The 24,252-nt window shown below is 58.5% G+C and overlaps 1 long non-coding RNA gene across 1 annotated transcript in view; it reads right to left on the reverse strand.

Moving 5' to 3' along the window:
• Positions 1-24,252, reverse strand: part of LOC310886298 — a 139,261-nt gene that overhangs the window by 30,438 nt on the left and 84,571 nt on the right. The gene's annotated exons all lie outside the window — the stretch shown is intronic.

Here is a 24,252-nt window from a genome sequence, read left to right on the forward strand (position 1 = left end):
CATGAGCGGTTAATGCAGTTGGCTTGAAACCCATCCCCAGTGGTGCCAGTGCACTCTCTGAACTCACTGAAGTGCATCCCCAGTGGTGCCAGTGCACTCTCTGCACTCACTGCACTGCATCCCCAGTGGTGCCAGTGCAATCTCTGGACTCACTGCAGTGCATCCCCAGTGGTGCCAGTGCACTCTCTGGACTCACTGCACTGCATTCCCAGTGGTGCCAGTGCACTCTCTGGACTCACTGCACTGCATCCCCAGTGGTGCCAGTGCGCTCTCTGGAGTCACAGCACTGCATCCCCAGTGGTGCCAGTGCACTCACTGGATTCACTGCACTGCATCCCCAGTGGTGCCAGTGCACTCTCTGGACTCACTGAAGTGCATCCCCATTGGTGCCATTGCACTCTCTGCACTCACTGCACTGCATCCCCAGTGGTGCCAGTGCACTCACTGGACTGACTGCACTGCATCCCCAGTGGTGCCAGTGCGCTCTCCGGAGTCACAGCACTGCATCCCCAGTGGTGCCAGTGCACTCACTGGACACACTGTACTGCATCACAGGTGGTGCCAGTGCACTCTCTGCACTCACTGCACAGCATCCCCAGTGGTGCCAGTGCATTCACTGGACTCACTGGACTGCATCACCAGTGGTGCCAGTGCACTCTCTGGACTCACTGCACTGCATCCCCAGTGGTGCCAGTGCACTCTCTGGACTCACTGCACTGCATCCCCAGTGGTGCCAGTGCAGTCTCTGGACTCACTGCAGTGCATCCCCAGTGGTGCCAGAGCACTCTCTGGACTCACTGCACTGCATCCCCAGAGGTGCCAGTGCACTCTCTGGACTCACTGCACCGCATCCCCAGTGGTGTCAGTACACTCTCTGGACTCACTGAAGTGCATCCCCAGTGGTGCCAGTGCACTCTCTGGACTCACTAAACTGCATCACCAGTGGTGCCAGTGAAGTCTCTGGACTCACTGCACTGCATCCCCAGTGGTGCCAGTGCACTCTCTGGACTCACTGCACTGCATCCTCAGTGGTGCCAGTGCACTCTCTGGACTCACTGCATTGCATCCCCAGTGGTGCCAGTGCACTCTCTCGAGTCACTGCAGTGCATCCCGAGTGGAGCCAGTGCACTCACTGGACTCACTGTACTGCATCATCGGTGGTGCCAGTGCACTCTCTGGACTCACTTCACTGCATCCCCAGTGGTGCCAGTGCACTCTCTGGACTCACTGCACTGCAGGCCCAGTGGTACCAGTGCACTCACTGGACTCACTGTACTGCATCACCAGTGGTGCCAGTGCACTCTCTGGAGTCACTGCACTGCATCCCCAGTGGTTCCAGTGCATTCACTGGACTCACTGTACTGCATCTCCAGTGGTGCCAGTGCACTCTCTGGACTCACTGCACTGCATTCCCAGTGGTGCCAGTGAGCTCTCTGGACTCACTGCTCTGCATCCCCAGTGGTGCCAGTGTACTCACAGGATTCACTGCACTGCATCCCCAGTGGTGCTAGTGCACTCTCTGGACTCACTGCAGTGCATCCCCAGTGGTGCCAGTGCACTCTCTGGACTCACTGAAGTGCATTCTCAGTGGTGCCAGTGCACTCTCTGGGCTCACTGAAGTGCATCCCCAGTGGTGCCAGTACACTCACTGGACTCACTGCACTGCATCCCCAGTGGTGCCAGTGCACTCTCTGGACTCACTGCACTGCATCCCCAGTGGTGCCAGTGAAGTCTTTGGACTCACTGCACTGCATCCCCAGTGTTGCCAGTGCACTCTGTGGAGTCACTCAAGTGCATCCCCAGTGGTGCTAGTGCACTCTCTGGACTCACTGCACTGCATGTCCAGTGGTGCCAGTGCACTCTCTGGACTCACTGCACTGCATGTCCAGTGGTGCCAGTGCACTCTCTGGACTCACTGTACTGCATCCCCAGTGGTGACAGTGCACTCTCTGGACTAACTGCAGTGCATCCCCAGTGGTGCCAGTGCACTCTCTGGACTCACTGCACTGCATCCCCAGTGGTGCCAGTGCAGTCTCTGGACTCACTGCACTGCATCCCCAGTGGTGCCAGTGCACTGTCTGGACTCACTGTACTGCACCCCCAGTGGTGCCAGTGCACTCACTGGACTGACTGCACTGCATCCCCAGTGGTGCCAGTGCGCTCTCTGGAGTCACAGCACTGCATCCCCAGTGGTGCCAGTGCACTCACTGGACTCACTGCACTGCATCACAGGTGGTGCCAGTGCACTCTCTGGACTCACTGCAGTGAATCCCCGGTGGTGCCAGTGTACTCTCTGCAGTCACTGCACTGCATCCCCAGTGGTGCCAGTGCACTCACTGGACTCACTGGACTGCATCCCCAGTGGTGCCAGTGAACTCTCTGGACTCACTGCACTGCATCCCCAGTGGTGCAAGTGTACTGTCTGGACTCACTGCAGTGCATCCCCGTGGTGCCAGAGCACTCTCTGGACTCACTGCACTGCATCCCCAGTGGTGCCAGTGCACTCTCTGGACTCACTGAACTGCATCCCCAGTGGTGTCAGTGCACTCTCTGGACTCACTGAAGTGCATCCCCAGTTGTGCCACTGCACTCTCTGGACTCACTGCACTGCATCCCCAGTGGTGCCAGTTCACTCTCTGGACTCACTGCACTGCATCCCCAGTGGTGTCAGTGCACTCTGTGGACTCACTGAAGTGCATCCCCAGTTGTGCCAGTGCACTCTCTGGACTCAATGCACTGCATCCCCAGTGGTGCCAGTGCACTCTCTGGACTCACTGTACTGCATCACCAGTGGTGCCAGTGCACTCTCTGGACTCACTGCACTGCAGCACCGTTGGTGCCAGTGCACTCTCTGGACTCACTGCACTGCAGCCCCGTTGGTGCCAGTGCAATCTCTGGACTCACTGCACTGCATCCCCAGTGGTGCCAGTGCACTCTCTGGACTCACTGCACTGCATCTCCAGTTTTGCCAGTGAAGTCTTTGGACTCACTGCACTGCATCCCCAGTGGTGCCAGTGCACTCTCTGGAGTCACTGAAGTGCATCCCCAGTGGTGCCAGTGCACTCTCTGGACTCACAGCACTGCATGCCCAGTGGTGCCACTGCACTCTCTGGACTCACTGTACTGCATCCCCACTGGTACCAGTGCACTCTGTGGACTCACTGTACTGCATCCCCAGTGGTGACAGTGCACTCTCTGGACTCACTGCAGTGCATCCCTAGTGGTTCCAGTGCACTCTCTGGACTCACTGCACTGCATCCCCAGTGGTGCCAGTGCACTCTCTGGACTCACTGCACTGCATCCCCAGTGGTGCCAGTGCACTCTCTGGACTCACTGCAGTGCATCCACAGTGGTGCCAGTGCACTCACTGGACTCACTGCAGTGCATTCCCTCTGGTGCCAGTGCACTCTCTGGACTCACTGAGGTGCATCCCCAGTGGTGCCAGTGCACTCTCTGGACTCACTGCACTGCATCCCCAGTGGTGCCAGTGCATTCTCTGGACTCACTGCAGTGCATCACCAGTGGTGCCAGTGCACTCTCTGGACTCACTGAGGTGCATCCACAGTGGTGCCAGTGCAATCTCTGGACTCACTGCAGTGCATCCCCAGTGGAGCCCGTGCACTCTCTGGACTCACTGAAGTGCATTCTCAGTGGTGCCAGTGCACTCTCTGGACTCACTGCACTGCATCCCCAGTGGTGCCCGTACACTCACAGGACTGACTGCACTGCATCCCCAGTGGAGCCAGTGCGCTCTCTGGACTCACTGCACTGCATCCCCATTGGTGCCAGTGCATTCTCTGGACTCACCGCACTGCACCCTGAGTGGTGCCAGTGCACTCTCTGGACTCACTGCAGTGCATCCCCAGTGGTGCCAGTGCACTCTCTGGACTCACTGTACTGCATCCCCATTGGTGCCAGTGCACTCTCTGGAGTAACTGCAGTGGATCCCCAGTGGTGCCAAAGCACTCTCTGGACTCCCGGCACCGCATACCCAGTGGTGCCAGTGCACTCTCTGGGCTCACTGCAGTGCATCCCCAGTGGTGCCAGTGCACTCTCTTGACTCACTGCACTACATCCCCAGTGGTGCCAGTGCACTCACTGGACTCACTGCACTGCATTCCCCAGTGGTGCTAGTGCACTCTCTGGACTCACTGCAGTGCATCCCCAGTGGTGCCAGTGCACTCTCTGGACTCACTGAAGTGCATTCTCAGTGGTTCCAGTGCACTCTGTGGACTCACTGCAGTGCATCCCCAGTGGTGCCAGTGCACTCTCTGGACTCACTGCACTGCTTCCCCAGTGGTGCCAGTGCACTCTCTGCACTCACTGCACTGCATTCTCAGTGGTGCCAGTGAAGTCTCTGGACTCACTGCACTGCATCCCCAGTGGTGCCAGTGCACTCTCTGGACTCACTGCACTGCATCCTCAGTGGTGCCAGTGCACTCTCTGGACTCACTGCATTGCATCCCCAGTGGTGCCAGTGCACTCTCTCGAGTCACTGCAGTGCATCCCGAGTGGAGCCAGTGCACTCACTGGACTCACTGTACTGCATCATCGGTGGTGCCAGTGCACTCTCTGGACTCACTTCACTGCATCCCCAGTGGTGCCAGTGCACTCTCTGGACTCACTGCACTGCAGGCCCAGTGGTACCAGTGCACTCACTGGACTCACTGTACTGCATCACCAGTGGTGCCAGTGCACTCTCTGGACTCACTGCACTGCATCCCCAGTGGTTCCAGTGCATTCACTGGACTCACTGTACTGCATCTCCAGTGGTGCCAGTGCACTCTCTGGACTCACTGCACTGCATCCCCAGTGGTGCCAGTGAGCTCTCTGGACTCACTGCTCTGCATCCCCAGTGGTGCCAGTGTACTCACAGGATTCACTGCACTGCATCCCCAGTGGTGCTAGTGCACTCTCTGGACTCACTGCAGTGCATCCCCAGTGGTGTCAGTGCACTCTCTGGACTCACTGAAGTGCATTCTCAGTGGTGCCAGTGCACTCTCTGGGCTCACTGAAGTGCATCCCCAGTGGTGCCAGTACACTCACTGGACTCACTGCACTGCATCCCCAGTGGTGCCAGTGCACTCTCTGGACTCACTGCACTGCATCCCCAGTGGTGCCAGTGAAGTCTTTGGACTCACTGCACTGCATCCCCAGTGTTGCCAGTGCACTCTGTGGAGTCACTCAAGTGCATCCCCAGTGGTGCTAGTGCACTCTCTGGACTCACTGCAGTGCATCCCCAGTGGTGCCAGTGCACTCTCTGGACTCACTGCACTGCATGTCCAGTGGTGCCAGTGCACTCTCTGGACTCACTGTACTGCATCCCCAGTGGTGACAGTGCACTCTCTGGACTAACTGCAGTGCATCCCCAGTGGTGCCAGTGCACTCTCTGGACTCACTGCAGTGCATCCCCAGTGGTGCCAGTGCACTCTCTGGACTCACTGCACTGCATCCCCAGTGGTGCCAGTGCAGTCTCTGGACTCACTGCACTGCATCCCCAGTGGTGCCAGTGCACTGTCTGGACTCACTGCAGTGCATCCCCAGTGGTGTCAGTGCACTCTCTGGACTCACTGTACTGCACCCCCAGTGGTGCCAGTGCACTCACTGGACTGACTGCACTGCATCCCCAGTGGTGCCAGTGCGCTCTCTGGAGTCACAGCACTGCATCCCCAGTGGTGCCAGTGCACTCACTGGACTCACTGCACTGCATCACAGGTGGTGCCAGTGCACTCTCTGGACTCACTGCAGTGAATCCCCGGTGGTGCCAGTGTACTCTCTGCAGTCACTGCACTGCATCCCCAGTGGTGCCAGTGCACTCACTGGACTCACTGGACTGCATCCCCAGTGGTGCCAGTGAACTCTCTGGACTCACTGCACTGCATCCCCAGTGGTGCCAGTGTACTCTCTGGACTCACTGCAGTGCATCCCCGTGGTGCCAGAGCACTCTCTGGACTCACTGCACTGCATCCCCAGTGGTGCCAGTGCACTCTCTGGACTCACTGCACTGCATCCCCAGTGGTGTCAGTGCACTCTCTGGACTCACTGAAGTGCATCCCCAGTTGTGCCACTGCACTCTCTGGACTCACTGCACTGCATCCCCAGTGGTGCCAGTGCACTCTCTGGACTCACTGCACTGCATCCCCAGTGGTGTCAGTGCACTCTCTGGACTCACTGAAGTGCATCCCCAGTTGTGCCAGTGCACTCTCTGGACTCAATGCACTGCATCCCCAGTGGTGCCAGTGTACTCTCTGGACTCACTGTACTGCATCACCAGTGGTGCCAGTGCACTCTCTGGACTCACTGCACTGCAGCCCCGTTGGTGCCAGTGCACTCTCTGGACTCACTGCACTGCAGCCCCGTTGGTGCCAGTGCAATCTCTGGACTCACTGCACTGCATCCCCAGTGGTGCCAGTGCACTCTCTGGACTCACTGCACTGCATCTCCAGTTTTGCCAGTGAAGTCTTTGGACTCACTGCACTGCATCCCCAGTGGTGCCAGTGCACTCTCTGGAGTCACTGAAGTGCATCCCCAGTGGTGCCAGTGCACTCTCTGGACTCACTGCACTGCATGCCCAGTGGTGCCACTGCACTCTCTGGACTCACTGTACTGCATCCCCACTGGTACCAGTGCACTCTGTGGACTCACTGTACTGCATCCCCAGTGGTGACAGTGCACTCTCTGGACTCACTGCAGTGCATCCCTAGTGGTTCCAGTGCACTCTCTGGACTCACTGCACTGCATCCCCAGTGGTGCCAGTGCACTCTCTGGACTCACTGCACTGCATCCCCAGTGGTGCCAGTGCACTCTCTGGACTCACTGCAGTGCATCCACAGTGGTGCCAGTGCACTCACTGGACTCACTGCAGTGCATCCCCAGTGCTGCCAGTGCACTCTCTGGACTCACTGCAGTGCATCCCCAGTGGTGCCAGTGCACTCTCTGGACTCACTGCACTGCATCCCCAGTGGTGCCAGTGCATTCTCTGGACTCACTGAGGTGCATCCCCAGTGGTGCCAGTGCAATCTCTGGACTCACTGCAGTGCATCCCCAGTGGAGCCCGTGCACTCTCTGGACTCACTGAAGTGCATCCCCAGTGGTGCCAGTGCACTCTCTGGACTCACTGCACTGCATCCCCGTTGGTGCCAGTGCACTCTCTGGACTCACTGAAGTGCATTCTCAGTGGTGCCAGTGCACTCTCTGGACTCACTGCACTGCATCCCCAGTGGTGCCAGTACACTCACAGGACTGACTGCACTGCATCCCCAGTGGAGCCAGTGCGCTCTCTGGACTCACTGCACTGCATCCCCATTGGTGCCAGTGCATTCTCTGGACTCACCGCACTGCACCCTGAGTGGTGCCAGTGCACTCTCTGGACTCACTGCAGTGCATCCCCAGTGGTGCCAGTGCACTCTCTGGACTCACTGTACTGCATCCCCAGTGTTGCCAGTGCACTCTCTGGAGTAACTGCAGTGGATCCCCAGTGGTGCCAAAGCACTCTCTGGACTCCCGGCACCGCATCCCCAGTGGTGCCAGTGCACTCTCTGGGCTCACTGCAGTGCATCCCCAGTGGTGCCAGTGCACTCTCTTGACTCACTGCACTACATCCCCAGTGGTGCCAGTGCACTCACTGGACTCACTGCACTGCATTCCCCAGTGGTGCTAGTGCACTCTCTGGACTCACTGCAGTGCATCCTCAGTGGTGCCAGTGCACTCTCTGGACTCACTGAAGTGCATTCTCAGTGGTTCCAGTGCACTCTGTGGACTCACTGCAGTGCATCCCCAGTGGTGCCAGTGCGCTCTCTGGACTCACTGCAGTGCATCCCCAGTGGTGCCAGTGCAATCTCTGGACTCACTGCACTGCATCCCCAGTGGTGCCAGTGCACTCTCTGGACTCACTGCACTGCATGTCCAGTGGTGCCACTGCACTCTCTGGACTCACTGCACTGCATGTCCAGTGGTGCCAGTGCACTCTCTGGACTCATTGTACTGCATCCCCAGTGGTGACAGTGCACTCTCTGGACTAACTGCAGTGCATCCCCAGTGGTGCCAGTGCACTCTCTGGACTCACTGCAGTGCATCCCCACTGCTGCCAGTGCACTCTCTGGACTCACAGCAGTGCATCCCCAGTGGTGCCAGTGCACTCTCTGGACTCACTGCACTGCATCCCCAGTGGTGCCAGTGCACTCTCTCGAGTCACTGCACTGCATCCCCAGTGGTGCCAGTGCACTCTCTGGACTCACTGCACTGCATCCCCAGTGGTGCCAGTGCACTCTCTCGAGTCACTGCACTGCATCCCCAGTGGTGCCAGTGCGCTCACTGGACTCACTGTACTGCATCATCAATGGTGCCAGTGCACTCTCTGGAGTGACTGCAGTGCATCCCCAGTGGTGCCAGTGCACTCTCTGGACTCACTGCACTGCATCCCCAGTGGTGCCAATGCACTCTCTGGACTCACTGCACTGCATTCCCAGTGGTGCCAGTGCACTCACTGGACTCACTGCACTGCATCCCAAGTGGTACCAGTGCACTCTCTGGACTCACTGCACTGCATCCCTAGTGGTGCCAGTGCACTCTCTCGAGTCACTGCACTACATCCTCAGTGGTGCCAGTGCACTCACTGGACTCACTGTACTGCATTCCCAGTGGTGCTAGTTCACTCTCTGGACTCACTGCAGTGCATCCCCAGTGGTGCCAGTGCACTCTTTGGAGTCACTGAAGTGCATCTCCAGTGGTGCCAGTGCACTCTCTGGACTCACTGCACTGCATCCCCAGTGGTGCCAGTGCACTCTCTGGACTCACTGAAGTGCATTCTCAGTGGTGCCAGTGCACTCTCTGGACTCACTGCAGTGCATCCCCAGTGGTGCCAGTACACTCACTGGACTCACTGCACTGCATCCCCAGTGGTGCCAGTGCACTCTCTGGACTCACTGCACTGCATCCCCAGTGGTGCCAGTGCACTCTCTGGACTCACTGCACTGCATCCCCAGTGCTGCCTGTGCACTCTCTGGACTCACTGCACTGCATCCCCAGTGGTGTCACTGCACTCTCTGGACTCACTGCACTGCATCCCCAGTTGTGCCAGTGCACTCTCTGCACTCACTGCACTGCATCCCCAGTGGTGCCAGTGCACTCACTGGACTCACTGCAGTGCATTCCCTCTGGTGCCAGTGCACTCTCTGCAGTCACTGTACTGCATCATCAATGGTGCCAGTGCACTCTCTGGAGTGACTGCAGTGCATCCCCAGTGGTGCCAGTGCACTCTCTGGACTCACTGCACTGCATCCCCAGTGGTGCCAGTGCACTCTCTCGAGTCACTGCACTGCATCCCCAGTGGTGCCAGTGCGCTCACTGGACTCACTGTACTGCATCATCAATGGTGCCAGTGCACTCTCTGGAGTGACTGCAGTGCATCCCCAGTGGTGCCAGTGCACTCTCTGGACTCACTGCACTGCATCCCCAGTGGTGCCAATGCACTCTCTGGACTCACTGCACTGCATTCCCAGTGGTGCCAGTGCACTCACTGGACTCACTGCACTGCATCCCAAGTGGTACCAGTGCACTCTCTGGACTCACTGCACTGCATCCCCAGTGGTGCCAGTGCACTCTCTCGAGTCACTGCACTACATCCTCAGTGGTGCCAGTGCACTCACTGGACTCACTGTACTGCATTCCCAGTGGTGCTAGTTCACTCTCTGGACTCACTGCAGTGCATCCCCAGTGGTGCCAGTGCACTCTTTGGAGTCACTGAAGTGCATCTCCAGTGGTGCCAGTGCACTCTCTGGACTCACTGCACTGCATCCCCAGTGGTGCCAGTGCACTCTCTGGACTCACTGAAGTGCATTCTCAGTGGTGCCAGTGCACTCTCTGGACTCACTGCAGTGCATCCCCAGTGGTGCCAGTACACTCACTGGACTCACTGCACTGCATCCCCAGTGGTGCCAGTGCACTCTCTGGACTCACTGCACTGCATCTCCAGTGGTGCCAGTGCACTCTCTGGACTCACTGCACTGCATCCCCAGTGCTGCCTGTGCACTCTCTGGACTCACTGCACTGCATCCCCAGTGGTGTCACTGCACTCTCTGGACTCACTGCACTGCATCCCCAGTTGTGCCAGTGCACTCTCTGCACTCACTGCAGCGCATCCCCAGTGGTGCCAGTGCACTCTCTGGACTCACTGCAGTGCATCCCCAGTGGAGCCAGTGGACTCTCTGGACTCACTGCAGTGCATCCGCAGTGGTGCCATTGCACTCTCTGGACTCACAGCACTGCATCTCCAGTGGTGCCAGTGCACTCTCTGGACTCACTGCAGTGCATCCCCCGTGGTGCCAGTGCACTCTCTTGAGTCACTGCACTGCATCCCCTGTGGTGCAAGAGCACTCTCTGGACTCACAGCAGTGCATCACCATTGGTGCCAGTGCACTCTCTGGACTCACTGCACTGCATCCCCAGTGGTGCCAGTGCACTCTCTGGACTCACTGCACTGCATCCCAAGTGGTGCTAGTGCACTGTGTGGACTCACTGTACTGCATCCCCAGTGGTGCCAGTGCAATCTCTGGACTCACTGCACTGCATCCCCAGTGGTGCCAGTGCACTCTCTGGACTCACTGAAGTGCATTCTCAGTGGTGCCAGTACACTCTCTGGACTCACTGCACTGCATCCCCAGTAGTGACAGTGCTCTCTCTGGACTCACTGCAGTGCATCCCCAGTGGTGCCAGTGCACTCTCTGGACTCACTGCACTGCTTCCCCAGTGGTGCCAGTGCACTCTTTCGAGTCACTGCAGTGCATCCCCAGTGGTGCCAGTGCACTCTCTGGACTCACTGCAGTGCATCCCCAGTGGTGCCAGTGCACTCTCTGGACTCACTGCACTGCATCCCCAGTGGTGCCGTTGCACTCTCTGGAGTCACAGCACTGCATCCCCAGTGGTGCCAGTGCAATCTCTGGACTCACTGCACTGCATCCCCAGTGGTGCCAGTGCACTCTCTGGACTCACTGAAGTGCATTCTCAGTGGTGCCAGTGCACTCTCTGGACTCACTGCACTGCATCCCCAGTGGTGCCAGTGCACTCTCTGGACTCACTGAACTGCATCCCCAGTGGTGCCAGTGCAATCTCTGGACTCACTGCAGAGCATCCCCAGTGGTGCCAGTGCACTCTCTGGACTCACTGAAGTGCATTATCAGTGGTGCCAGTGCACTCTCTGGACTCACTGCACTGCATCCCCAGTAGTGACAGTGCACTCACTGGATTCACTGCAGTGCATACCCAGTGGGGCCAGTGCACTCTCTGGACTCACTGCGCTGCATCCCCAGTGGTGCCAGTGCACTCTCTGGACTCACTGCACTGCATCGCCAGTGCACTCTATGGACTCACTGCAGGGCATCCCCGGTGGAGCCAGTGTACTCTCAGGACTCACTGCAGTGCATCCCCAGTGGTGCCAGTGCACTCTCTGGACTCACTGCACTGCATCCCCAGTGGTGCCAGTGCACTCTCTGGACTCACTGCACTGCACCCCAATGCTGCCAGTGCACTCTCTGGCGTCACTGAAGTGCATCCCCCGGGGTGCAAGTGCACTCTCTGGACTCACTGGAGTGCATCACCTGTGGTGCCAGTGCACTCTCTGGACTCACTGCACTGTATCCCCAGTGCTGCCAGTGCACTCTCTGGACTCACTGCACTGCATCACCTGTGGTGCCAGTGCACTCTCTGGACTCACTGCACCGCATCCGCAGTGGTGCCAGTGCCCTCTCTAGAGTCACTGCGCTGCATCCCCAGTGGTGCCAGTGCACTCTCTGGACTCACTGCAGCGCATCCCCAGTGGTGCCAGTGCACTCTCTGGACTCACTGCACTGCTTCCCCAGTGGTGCCAGTGCACTCTTTCGAGTCACTGCAGTGCATCCCCAGTGGTGCCAGTGCACTCTCTGGACTCACTGCAGTGCATCCCCAGTGGTGCCAGTGCACTCTCTAGAGTCACTGCGCTGCATCCCCAGTTGTGCCAGTGCACTCTCTGGACTCACTGCAGCGCATCCCCAGTGGTGCCAGTGCACTCTCTGGACTCACTGCACTGCTTCCCCAGTGGTGCCAGAGCACTCTTTCGAGTCACTGCAGTGCATCCCCAGTGGTGCCAGTGCACTCTCTGGACTCACTGCAGTGCATCCCCAGTGGTGCCAGTGCACTCTCTGGACTCACTGCACTGCAGCCCCGTTGGTGCCAGTGCACTCTCTGGACTCACTGCACTGCAGCCCCGTTGGTGCCAGTGCAATCTCTGGACTCACTGCACTGCATCCCCAGTGGTGCCAGTGCACTCTCTGGACTCACTGCACTGCATCTCCAGTTTTGCCAGTGAAGTCTTTGGACTCACTGCACTGCATCCCCAGTGGTGCCAGTGCACTCTCTGGAGTCACTGAAGTGCATCCCCAGTGGTGCCAGTGCACTCTCTGGACTCACTGCACTGCATGCCCAGTGGTGCCACTGCACTCTCTGGACTCACTGTACTGCATCCCCACTGGTACCAGTGCACTCTGTGGACTCACTGTACTGCATCCCCAGTGGTGACAGTGCACTCTCTGGACTCACTGCAGTGCATCCCTAGTGGTTCCAGTGCACTCTCTGGACTCACTGCACTGCATCCCCAGTGGTGCCAGTGCACTCTCTGGACTCACTGCACTGCATCCCCAGTGGTGCCAGTGCACTCTCTGGACTCACTGCAGTGCATCCACAGTGGTGCCAGTGCACTCACTGGACTCACTGCAGTGCATCCCCAGTGCTGCCAGTGCACTCTCTGGACTCACTGCAGTGCATCCCCAGTGGTGCCAGTGCACTCTCTGGACTCACTGCACTGCATCCCCAGTGGTGCCAGTGCATTCTCTGGACTCACTGAGGTGCATCCCCAGTGGTGCCAGTGCAATCTCTGGACTCACTGCAGTGCATCCCCAGTGGAGCCCGTGCACTCTCTGGACTCACTGAAGTGCATCCCCAGTGGTGCCAGTGCACTCTCTGGACTCACTGCACTGCATCCCCGTTGGTGCCAGTGCACTCTCTGGACTCACTGAAGTGCATTCTCAGTGGTGCCAGTGCACTCTCTGGACTCACTGCACTGCATCCCCAGTGGTGCCAGTACACTCACAGGACTGACTGCACTGCATCCCCAGTGGAGCCAGTGCGCTCTCTGGACTCACTGCACTGCATCCCCATTGGTGCCAGTGCATTCTCTGGACTCACCGCACTGCACCCTGAGTGGTGCCAGTGCACTCTCTGGACTCACTGCAGTGCATCCCCAGTGGTGCCAGTGCACTCTCTGGACTCACTGTACTGCATCCCCAGTGTTGCCAGTGCACTCTCTGGAGTAACTGCAGTGGATCCCCAGTGGTGCCAAAGCACTCTCTGGACTCCCGGCACCGCATCCCCAGTGGTGCCAGTGCACTCTCTGGGCTCACTGCAGTGCATCCCCAGTGGTGCCAGTGCACTCTCTTGACTCACTGCACTACATCCCCAGTGGTGCCAGTGCACTCACTGGACTCACTGCACTGCATCCCCAGTGGTGCTAGTGCACTCTCTGGACTCACTGCAGTGCATCCCCAGTGGTGCCAGTGCACTCTCTGGACTCACTGAAGTGCATTCTCAGTGGTTCCAGTGCACTCTGTGGACTCACTGCAGTGCATCCCCAGTGGTGCCAGTGCGCTCTCTGGACTCACTGCAGTGCATCCCCAGTGGTGCCAGTGCAATCTCTGGACTCACTGCACTGCATCCCCAGTGCTGCCAGTGCACTCTCTGGACTCACTGCACTGCATGTCCAGTGGTGCCACTGCACTCTCTGGACTCACTGCACTGCATGTCCAGTGGTGCCAGTGCACTCTCTGGACTCATTGTACTGCATCCCCAGTGGTGACAGTGCACTCTCTGGACTAACTGCAGTGCATCCCCAGTGGTGCCAGTGCACTCTCTGGACTCACTGCAGTGCATCCCCACTGCTGCCAGTGCACTCTCTGGACTCACAGCAGTGCATCCCCAGTGGTGCCAGTGCACTCTCTGGACTCACTGCACTGCATCCCCAGTGGTGCCAGTGCACTCTCTCGAGTCACTGCACTGCATCCCCAGTGGTGCCAGTGCACTCTCTGGACTCACTGCACTGCATCCCCAGTGGTGCCAGTGCACTCTCTCGAGTCACTGCACTGCATCCCCAGTGGTGCCAGTGCGCTCACTGGACTCACTGTACTGCATCATCAATGGTGCCAGTGCACTCTCTGGAGTGACTGCAGTGCATCCCCAGTGGTGCCAGTGCACTCTCTGGACTCACTGCACTGCATCCCCAGTGGTGCCAATGCACTCTCTGGACTCACTGCACTGCATTCCCAGTGGTGCCAGTGCACTCACTGGACTCACTGCACTGCATCCCAAGTGGTACCAGTGCACTCTCTGGACTCACTGCACTGCATCCCTAGTGGTGCCAGTGCACTCTCTCGAGTCACTGCACTACATCCTCAGTGGTGCCAGTGCACTCACTGGACTCACTGTACTGCATTCCCAGTGGTGCTAGTTCACTCTCTGGACTCACTGCAGTGCATCCCCAGTGGTGCCAGTGCACTCTTTGGAGTCACTGAAGTGCATCTCCAGTGGTGCCAGTGCACTCTCTGGACTCACTGCACTGCATCCCCAGTGGTGCCAGTGCACTCTCTGGACTCACTGAAGTGCATTCTCAGTGGTGCCAGTGCACTCTCTGGACTCACTGCAGTGCATCCCCAGTGGTGCCAGTACACTCACTGGACTCACTGCACTGCATCCCCAGTGGTGCCAGTGCACTCTCTGGACTCACTGCACTGCATCCCCAGTGGTGCCAGTGCACTCTCTGGACTCACTGCACTGCATCCCCAGTGCTGCCTGTGCACTCTCTGGACTCACTGCACTGCATCCCCAGTGGTGTCACTGCACTCTCTGGGCTCACTGCAGTGCATCCCCAGTGGTGCCAGTGCACTCTCTTGACTCACTGCACTACATCCCCAGTGGTGCCAGTGCACTCACTGGACTCACTGCACTGCATTCCCCAGTGGTGCTAGTGCACTCTCTGGACTCACTGCAGTGCATCCCCAGTGGTGCCAGTGCACTCTCTGGACTCACTGAAGTGCATTCTCAGTGGTTCCAGTGCACTCTGTGGACTCACTGCAGTGCATCCCCAGTGGTGCCAGTGCACTCTCTGGACTCACTGCACTGCTTCCCCAGTGGTGCCAGTGCACTCTCTGCACTCACTGCACTGCATTCTCAGTGGTGCCAGTGAAGTCTCTGGACTCACTGCACTGCATCCCCAGTGGTGCCAGTGCACTCTCTGGACTCACTGCACTGCATCCTCAGTGGTGCCAGTGCACTCTCTGGACTCACTGCATTGCATCCCCAGTGGTGCCAGTGCACTCTCTCGAGTCACTGCAGTGCATCCCGAGTGGAGCCAGTGCACTCACTGGACTCACTGTACTGCATCATCGGTGGTGCCAGTGCACTCTCTGGACTCACTTCACTGCATCCCCAGTGGTGCCAGTGCACTCTCTGGACTCACTTCACTGCAGGCCCAGTGGTACCAGTGCACTCACTGGACTCACTGTACTGCATCACCAGTGGTGCCAGTGCACTCTCTGGACTCACTGCACTGCATCCCCAGTGGTTCCAGTGCATTCACTGGACTCACTGTACTGCATCTCCAGTGGTGCCAGTGCACTCTCTGGACTCACTGCACTGCATCCCCAGTGGTGCCAGTGAGCTCTCTGGACTCACTGCTCTGCAATCCCAGTGGTGCCAGTGTACTCACAGGATTCACTGCACTGCATCCCCAGTGGTGCTAGTGCACTCTCTGGACTCACTGCAGTGCATCCCCAGTGGTGTCAGTGCACTCTCTGGACTCACTGAAGTGCATTCTCAGTGGTGCCAGTGCACTCTCTGGGCTCACTGAAGTGCATCCCCAGTGGTGCCAGTACACTCACTGGACTCACTGCACTGCATCCCCAGTGGTGCCAGTGCACTCTCTGGACTCACTGCACTGCATCCCCAGTGGTGCCAGTGAAGTCTTTGGACTCACTGCACTGCATCCCCAGTGTTGCCAGTGCACTCTGTGGAGTCACTCAAGTGCATCCCCAGTGGTGCTAGTGCACTCTCTGGACTCACTGCAGTGCATCCCCAGTGGTGCCAGTGCACTCTCTGGACTCACTGCACTGCATGTCCAGTGGTGCAGGTGCACTCTCTGGACTCACTGTACTGCATCCCCAGTGGTGACAGTGCACTCTCTGGACTAACTGCAGTGCATCCCCAGTGGTGCCAGTGCACTCTCTGGACTCACTGCAGTGCATCCCCAGTGGTGCCAGTGCACTCTCTGGACTCACTGCACTGCATCCCCAGTGGTGCCAGTGCAGTCTCTGGACTCACTGCACTGCATCCCCAGTGGTGCCAGTGCACTGTCTGGAGTCACTGCAGTGCATCCCCAGTGGTGTCAGTGCACTCTCTGGACTCACTGTACTGCACCCCCAGTGGTGCCAGTGCACTCACTGGACTGACTGCACTGCATCCCCAGTGGTGCCAGTGCGCTCTCTGGAGTCACAGCACTGCATCCCCAGTGGTGCCAGTGCACTCACTGGACTCACTGCACTGCATCACAGGTGGTGCCAGTGCACTCTCTGGACTCACTGCAGTGAATCCCCGGTGGTGCCAGTGTACTCTCTGCAGTCACTGCACTGCATCCCCAGTGGTGCCAGTGCACTCACTGGACTCACTGGACTGCATCCCCAGTGGTGCCAGTGAACTCTCTGGACTCACTGCACTGCATCCCCAGTGGTGCCAGTGTACTCTCTGGACTCACTGCAGTGCATCCCCGTGGTGCCAGAGCACTCTCTGGACTCACTGCACTGCATCCCCAGTGGTGCCAGTGCACTCTCTGGACTCACTGCACTGCATCCCCAGTGGTGTCAGTGCACTCTCTGGACTCACTGAAGTGCATCCCCAGTTGTGCCACTGCACTCTCTGGACTCACTGCACTGCATCCCCAGTGGTGCCAGTGCACTCTCTGGACTCACTGCACTGCATCCCCAGTGGTGTCAGTGCACTCTCTGGACTCACTGAAGTGCATCCCCAGTTGTGCCAGTGCACTCTCTGGACTCAATGCACTGCATCCCCAGTGGTGCCAGTGTACTCTCTGGACTCACTGTACTGCATCACCAGTGGTGCCAGTGCACTCTCTGGACTCACTGCACTGCAGCCCCGTTGGTGCCAGTGCACTCTCTGGACTCACTGCACTGCAGCCCCGTTGGTGCCAGTGCAATCTCTGGACTCACTGCACTGCATCCCCAGTGGTGCCAGTGCACTCTCTGGAGTCACTGAAGTGCATCCCCAGTGGTGCCAGTGCACTCTCTGGACTCACTGCACTGCATGCCCAGTGGTGCCACTGCACTCTCTGGACTCACTGTACTGCATCCCCACTGGTACCAGTGCACTCTGTGGACTCACTGTACTGCATCCCCAGTGGTGACAGTGCACTCTCTGGACTCACTGCAGTGCATCCCTAGTGGTTCCAGTGCACTCTCTGGACTCACTGCACTGCATCCCCAGTGGTGCCAGTGCACTCTCTGGACTCACTGCACTGCATCCCCAGTGGTGCCAGTGCACTCTCTGGACTCACTGCAGTGCATCCACAGTGGTGCCAGTGCACTCACTGGACTCACTGCAGTGCATCCCCAGTGCTGCCAGTGCACTCTCTGGACTCACTGCAGTGCATCCCCAGTGGTGCCAGTGCACTCTCTGGACTCACTGCACTGCATCCCCAGTGGTGCCAGTGCATTCTCTGGACTCACTGAGGTGCATCCCCAGTGGTGCCAGTGCAATCTCTGGACTCACTGCAGTGCATCCCCAGTGGAGCCCGTGCACTCTCTGGACTCACTGAAGTGCATCCCCAGTGGTGCCAGTGCACTCTCTGGACTCACTGCACTGCATCCCCGTTGGTGCCAGTGCACTCTCTGGACTCACTGAAGTGCATTCTCAGTGGTGCCAGTGCACTCTCTGGACTCACTGCACTGCATCCCCAGTGGTGCCAGTACACTCACAGGACTGACTGCACTGCATCCCCAGTGGAGCCAGTGCGCTCTCTGGACTCACTGCACTGCATCCCCATTGGTGCCAGTGCATTCTCTGGACTCACCGCACTGCACCCTGAGTGGTGCCAGTGCACTCTCTGGACTCACTGCAGTGCATCCCCAGTGGTGCCAGTGCACTCTCTGGACTCACTGTACTGCATCCCCAGTGTTGCCAGTGCACTCTCTGGAGTAACTGCAGTGGATCCCCAGTGGTGCCAAAGCACTCTCTGGACTCCCGGCACCGCATCCCCAGTGGTGCCAGTGCACTCTCTGGGCTCACTGCAGTGCATCCCCAGTGGTGCCAGTGCACTCTCTTGACTCACTGCACTACATCCCCAGTGGTGCCAGTGCACTCACTGGACTCACTGCACTGCATTCCCCAGTGGTGCTAGTGCACTCTCTGGACTCACTGCAGTGCATCCCCAGTGGTGCCAGTGCACTCTCTGGACTCACTGAAGTGCATTCTCAGTGGTTCCAGTGCACTCTGTGGACTCACTGCAGTGCATCCCCAGTGGTGCCAGTGCGCTCTCTGGACTCACTGCAGTGCATCCCCAGTGGTGCCAGTGCAATCTCTGGACTCACTGCACTGCATCCCCAGTGCTGCCAGTGCACTCTCTGGACTCACTGCACTGCATGTCCAGTGGTGCCACTGCACTCTCTGGACTCACTGCACTGCATGTCCAGTGGTGCCAGTGCACTCTCTGGACTCATTGTACTGCATCCCCAGTGGTGACAGTGCACTCTCTGGACTAACTGCAGTGCATCCCCAGTGGTGCCAGTGCACTCTCTGGACTCACTGCAGTGCATCCCCACTGCTGCCAGTGCACTCTCTGGACTCACAGCAGTGCATCCCCAGTGGTGCCAGTGCACTCTCTGGACTCACTGCACTGCATCCCCAGTGGTGCCAGTGCACTCTCTCGAGTCACTGCACTGCATCCCCAGTGGTGCCAGTGCACTCTCTGGACTCACTGCACTGCATCCCCAGTGGTGCCAGTGCACTCTCTCGAGTCACTGCACTGCATCCCCAGTGGTGCCAGTGCGCTCACTGGACTCACTGTACTGCATCATCAATGGTGCCAGTGCACTCTCTGGAGTGACTGCAGTGCATCCCCAGTGGTGCCAGTGCACTCTCTGGACTCACTGCACTGCATCCCCAGTGGTGCCAATGCACTCTCTGGACTCACTGCACTGCATTCCCAGTGGTGCCAGTGCACTCACTGGACTCACTGCACTGCATCCCAAGTGGTACCAGTGCACTCTCTGGACTCACTGCACTGCATCCCTAGTGGTGCCAGTGCACTCTCTCGAGTCACTGCACTACATCCTCAGTGGTGCCAGTGCACTCACTGGACTCACTGTACTGCATTCCCAGTGGTGCTAGTTCACTCTCTGGACTCACTGCAGTGCATCCCCAGTGGTGCCAGTGCACTCTTTGGAGTCACTGAAGTGCATCTCCAGTGGTGCCAGTGCACTCTCTGGACTCACTGCACTGCATCCCCAGTGGTGCCAGTGCACTCTCTGGACTCACTGAAGTGCATTCTCAGTGGTGCCAGTGCACTCTCTGGACTCACTGCAGTGCATCCCCAGTGGTGCCAGTACACTCACTGGACTCACTGCACTGCATCCCCAGTGGTGCCAGTGCACTCTCTGGACTCACTGCACTGCATCCCCAGTGGTGCCAGTGCACTCTCTGGACTCACTGCACTGCATCCCCAGTGCTGCCTGTGCACTCTCTGGACTCACTGCACTGCATCCCCAGTGGTGTCACTGCACTCTCTGGACTCACTGCACTGCATCCCCAGTTGTGCCAGTGCACTCTCTGCACTCACTGCACTGCATCCCCAGTGGTGCCAGTGCACTCACTGGACTCACTGCAGTGCATTCCCTCTGGTGCCAGTGCACTCTCTGCAGTCACTGTACTGCATCATCAATGGTGCCAGTGCACTCTCTGGAGTGACTGCAGTGCATCCCCAGTGGTGCCAGTGCACTCTCTGGACTCACTGCACTGCATCCCCAGTGGTGCCAGTGCACTCTCTCGAGTCACTGCACTGCATCCCCAGTGGTGCCAGTGCGCTCACTGGACTCACTGTACTGCATCATCAATGGTGCAAGTGCACTCTCTGGAGTGACTGCAGTGCATCCCCAGTGGTGCCAGTGCACTCTCTGGACTCACTGCACTGCATCCCCAGTGGTGCCAATGCACTCTCTGGACTCACTGCTCTGCATTCCCAGTGGTGCCAGTGCACTCTCTGGACTCACTGCACTGCATCCCAAGTGGTACCAGTGCACTCTCTGGACTCACTGCACTGCATCCCCAGTGGTGCCAGTGCACTCTCTCGAGTCACTGCACTACATCCTCAGTGGTGCCAGTGCACTCACTGGACTCACTGTACTGCATTCCCAGTGGTGCTAGTTCACTCTCTGGACTCACTGCAGTGCATCCCCAGTGGTGCCAGTGCACTCTTTGGAGTCACTGAAGTGCATCTCCAGTGGTGCCAGTGCACTCTCTGGACTCACTGCACTGCATCCCCAGTGGTGCCAGTGCACTCTCTGGACTCACTGAAGTGCATTCTCAGTGGTGCCAGTGCACTCTCTGGACTCACTGCAGTGCATCCCCAGTGGTGCCAGTACACTCACTGGACTCACTGCACTGCATCCCCAGTGGTGCCAGTGCACTCTCTGGACTCACTGCACTGCATCTCCAGTGGTGCCAGTGCACTCTCTGGACTCACTGCACTGCATCCCCAGTGCTGCCTGTGCACTCTCTGGACTCACTGCACTGCATCCCCAGTGGTGTCACTGCACTCTCTGGACTCACTGCACTGCATCCCCAGTTGTGCCAGTGCACTCTCTGCACTCACTGCACTGCATCCCCAGTGGTGCCAGTGCACTCTCTGGACTCACTGCAGTGCATCCCCAGTGGAGCCAGTGCACTCTCTGGACTCACTGCAGTGCATCCGCAGTGGTGCCATTGCACTCTCTGGACTCACTGCACTGCATCTCCAGTGGTGCCAGTGCACTCTCTGGACTCACTGCAGTGCATCCCCCGTGGTGCCAGTGCACTCTCTTGAGTCACTGCACTGCATCCCCTGTGGTGCAAGAGCACTCTCTGGACTCACAGCAGTGCATCACCATTGGTGCCAGTGCACTCTCTGGACTCACTGCACTGCATCCCCAGTGGTGCCAGTGCACTCTCTGGACTCACTGCACTGCATCCCCAGTGGTGCTAGTGCACTGTGTGGACTCACTGTACTGCATCCCCAGTGGTGCCAGTGCAATCTCTGGACTCACTGCACTGCATCCCCAGTGGTGCCAGTGCACTCTCTGGACTCACTGAAGTGCATTCTCAGTGGTGCCAGTACACTCTCTGGACTCACTGCACTGCATCCCCAGTAGTGACAGTGCTCTCTCTGGACTCACTGCAGTGCATCCCCAGTGGTGCCAGTGCACTCTCTGGACTCACTGCACTGCTTCCCCAGTGGTGCCAGTGCACTCTTTCGAGTCACTGCAGTGCATCCCCAGTGGTGCCAGTGCACTCTCTGGACTCACTGCAGTGCATCCCCAGTGGTGCCAGTGCACTCTCTGGACTCACTGCAGTGCATCCCCAGTGGTGCCGTTGCACTCTCTGGAGTCACAGCACTGCATCCCCAGTGGTGCCAGTGCAATCTCTGGACTCACTGCACTGCATCCCCAGTGGTGCCAGTGCACTCTCTGGACTCACTGAAGTGCATTCTCAGTGGTGCCAGTGCACTCTCTGGACTCACTGCACTGCATCCCCAGTGGTGCCAGTGCACTCTCTGGACTCACTGAACTGCATCCCCAGTGGTGCCAGTGCAATCTCTGGACTCACTGCAGAGCATCCCCAGTGGTGCCAGTGCACTCTCTGGACTCACTGAAGTGCATTATCAGTGGTGCCAGTGCACTCTCTGGACTCACTGCACTGCATCCCCAGTAGTGACAGTGCACTCACTGGATTCACTGCAGTGCATACCCAGTGGGGCCAGTGCACTCTCTGGACTCACTGCGCTGCATCCCCAGTGGTGCCAGTGCACTCTCTGGACTCACTGCACTGCATCGCCAGTGCACTCTATGGACTCACTGCAGGGCATCCCCGGTGGAGCCAGTGTACTCTCAGGACTCACTGCAGTGCATCCCCAGTGGTGCCAGTGCACTCTCTGGACTCACTGCACTGCATCCCCAGTGGTGCCAGTGCACTCTCTGGACTCACTGCACTGCACCCCAATGCTGCCAGTGCACTCTCTGGCGTCACTGAAGTGCATCCCCCGGGGTGCAAGTGCACTCTCTGGACTCACTGGAGTGCATCACCTGTGGTGCCAGTGCACTCTCTGGACTCACTGCACTGTATCCCCAGTGCTGCCAGTGCACTCTCTGGACTCACTGCACTGCATCACCTGTGGTGCCAGTGCACTCTCTGGACTCACTGCACCGCATCCGCAGTGGTGCCAGTGCCCTCTCTAGAGTCACTGCGCTGCATCCCCAGTGGTGCCAGTGCACTCTCTGGACTCACTGCAGCGCATCCCCAGTGGTGCCAGTGCACTCTCTGGACTCACTGCACTGCTTCCCCAGTGGTGCCAGTGCACTCTTTCGAGTCACTGCAGTGCATCCCCAGTGGTGCCAGTGCACTCTCTGGACTCACTGCAGTGCATCCCCAGTGGTGCCAGTGCACTCTCTAGAGTCACTGCGCTGCATCCCCAGTTGTGCCAGTGCACTCTCTGGACTCACTGCAGCGCATCCCCAGTGGTGCCAGTGCACTCTCTGGACTCACTGCACTGCTTCCCCAGTGGTGCCAGAGCACTCTTTCGAGTCACTGCAGTGCATCCCCAGTGGTGCCAGTGCACTCTCTGGACTCACTGCAGTGCATCCCCAGTGGTGCCAGTGCACTCTCTGGACTCACTGCACTGCAGCCCCGTTGGTGCCAGTGCACTCTCTGGACTCACTGCACTGCAGCCCCGTTGGTGCCAGTGCAATCTCTGGACTCACTGCACTGCATCCCCAGTGGTGCCAGTGCACTCTCTGGACTCACTGCACTGCATCTCCAGTTTTGCCAGTGAAGTCTTTGGACTCACTGCACTGCATCCCCAGTGGTGCCAGTGCACTCTCTGGAGTCACTGAAGTGCATCCCCAGTGGTGCCAGTGCACTCTCTGGACTCACTGCACTGCATGCCCAGTGGTGCCACTGCACTCTCTGGACTCACTGTACTGCATCCCCACTGGTACCAGTGCACTCTGTGGACTCACTGTACTGCATCCCCAGTGGTGACAGTGCACTCTCTGGACTCACTGCAGTGCATCCCTAGTGGTTCCAGTGCACTCTCTGGACTCACTGCACTGCATCCCCAGTGGTGCCAGTGCACTCTCTGGACTCACTGCACTGCATCCCCAGTGGTGCCAGTGCACTCTCTGGACTCACTGCAGTGCATCCACAGTGGTGCCAGTGCACTCACTGGACTCACTGCAGTGCATCCCCAGTGCTGCCAGTGCACTCTCTGGACTCACTGCAGTGCATCCCCAGTGGTGCCAGTGCACTCTCTGGACTCACTGCACTGCATCCCCAGTGGTGCCAGTGCATTCTCTGGACTCACTGAGGTGCATCCCCAGTGGTGCCAGTGCAATCTCTGGACTCACTGCAGTGCATCCCCAGTGGAGCCCGTGCACTCTCTGGACTCACTGAAGTGCATCCCCAGTGGTGCCAGTGCACTCTCTGGACTCACTGCACTGCATCCCCGTTGGTGCCAGTGCACTCTCTGGACTCACTGAAGTGCATTCTCAGTGGTGCCAGTGCACTCTCTGGACTCACTGCACTGCATCCCCAGTGGTGCCAGTACACTCACAGGACTGACTGCACTGCATCCCCAGTGGAGCCAGTGCGCTCTCTGGACTCACTGCACTGCATCCCCATTGGTGCCAGTGCATTCTCTGGACTCACCGCACTGCACCCTGAGTGGTGCCAGTGCACTCTCTGGACTCACTGCAGTGCATCCCCAGTGGTGCCAGTGCACTCTCTGGACTCACTGTACTGCATCCCCAGTGTTGCCAGTGCACTCTCTGGAGTAACTGCAGTGGATCCCCAGTGGTGCCAAAGCACTCTCTGGACTCCCGGCACCGCATCCCCAGTGGTGCCAGTGCACTCTCTGGG

This window comes from Anser anser (assembly GCF_964211835.1).
Source record: "Anser anser genome assembly, chromosome: 25".
NCBI classification, from domain to species: Eukaryota; Metazoa; Chordata; class Aves; order Anseriformes; family Anatidae; genus Anser; species Anser anser.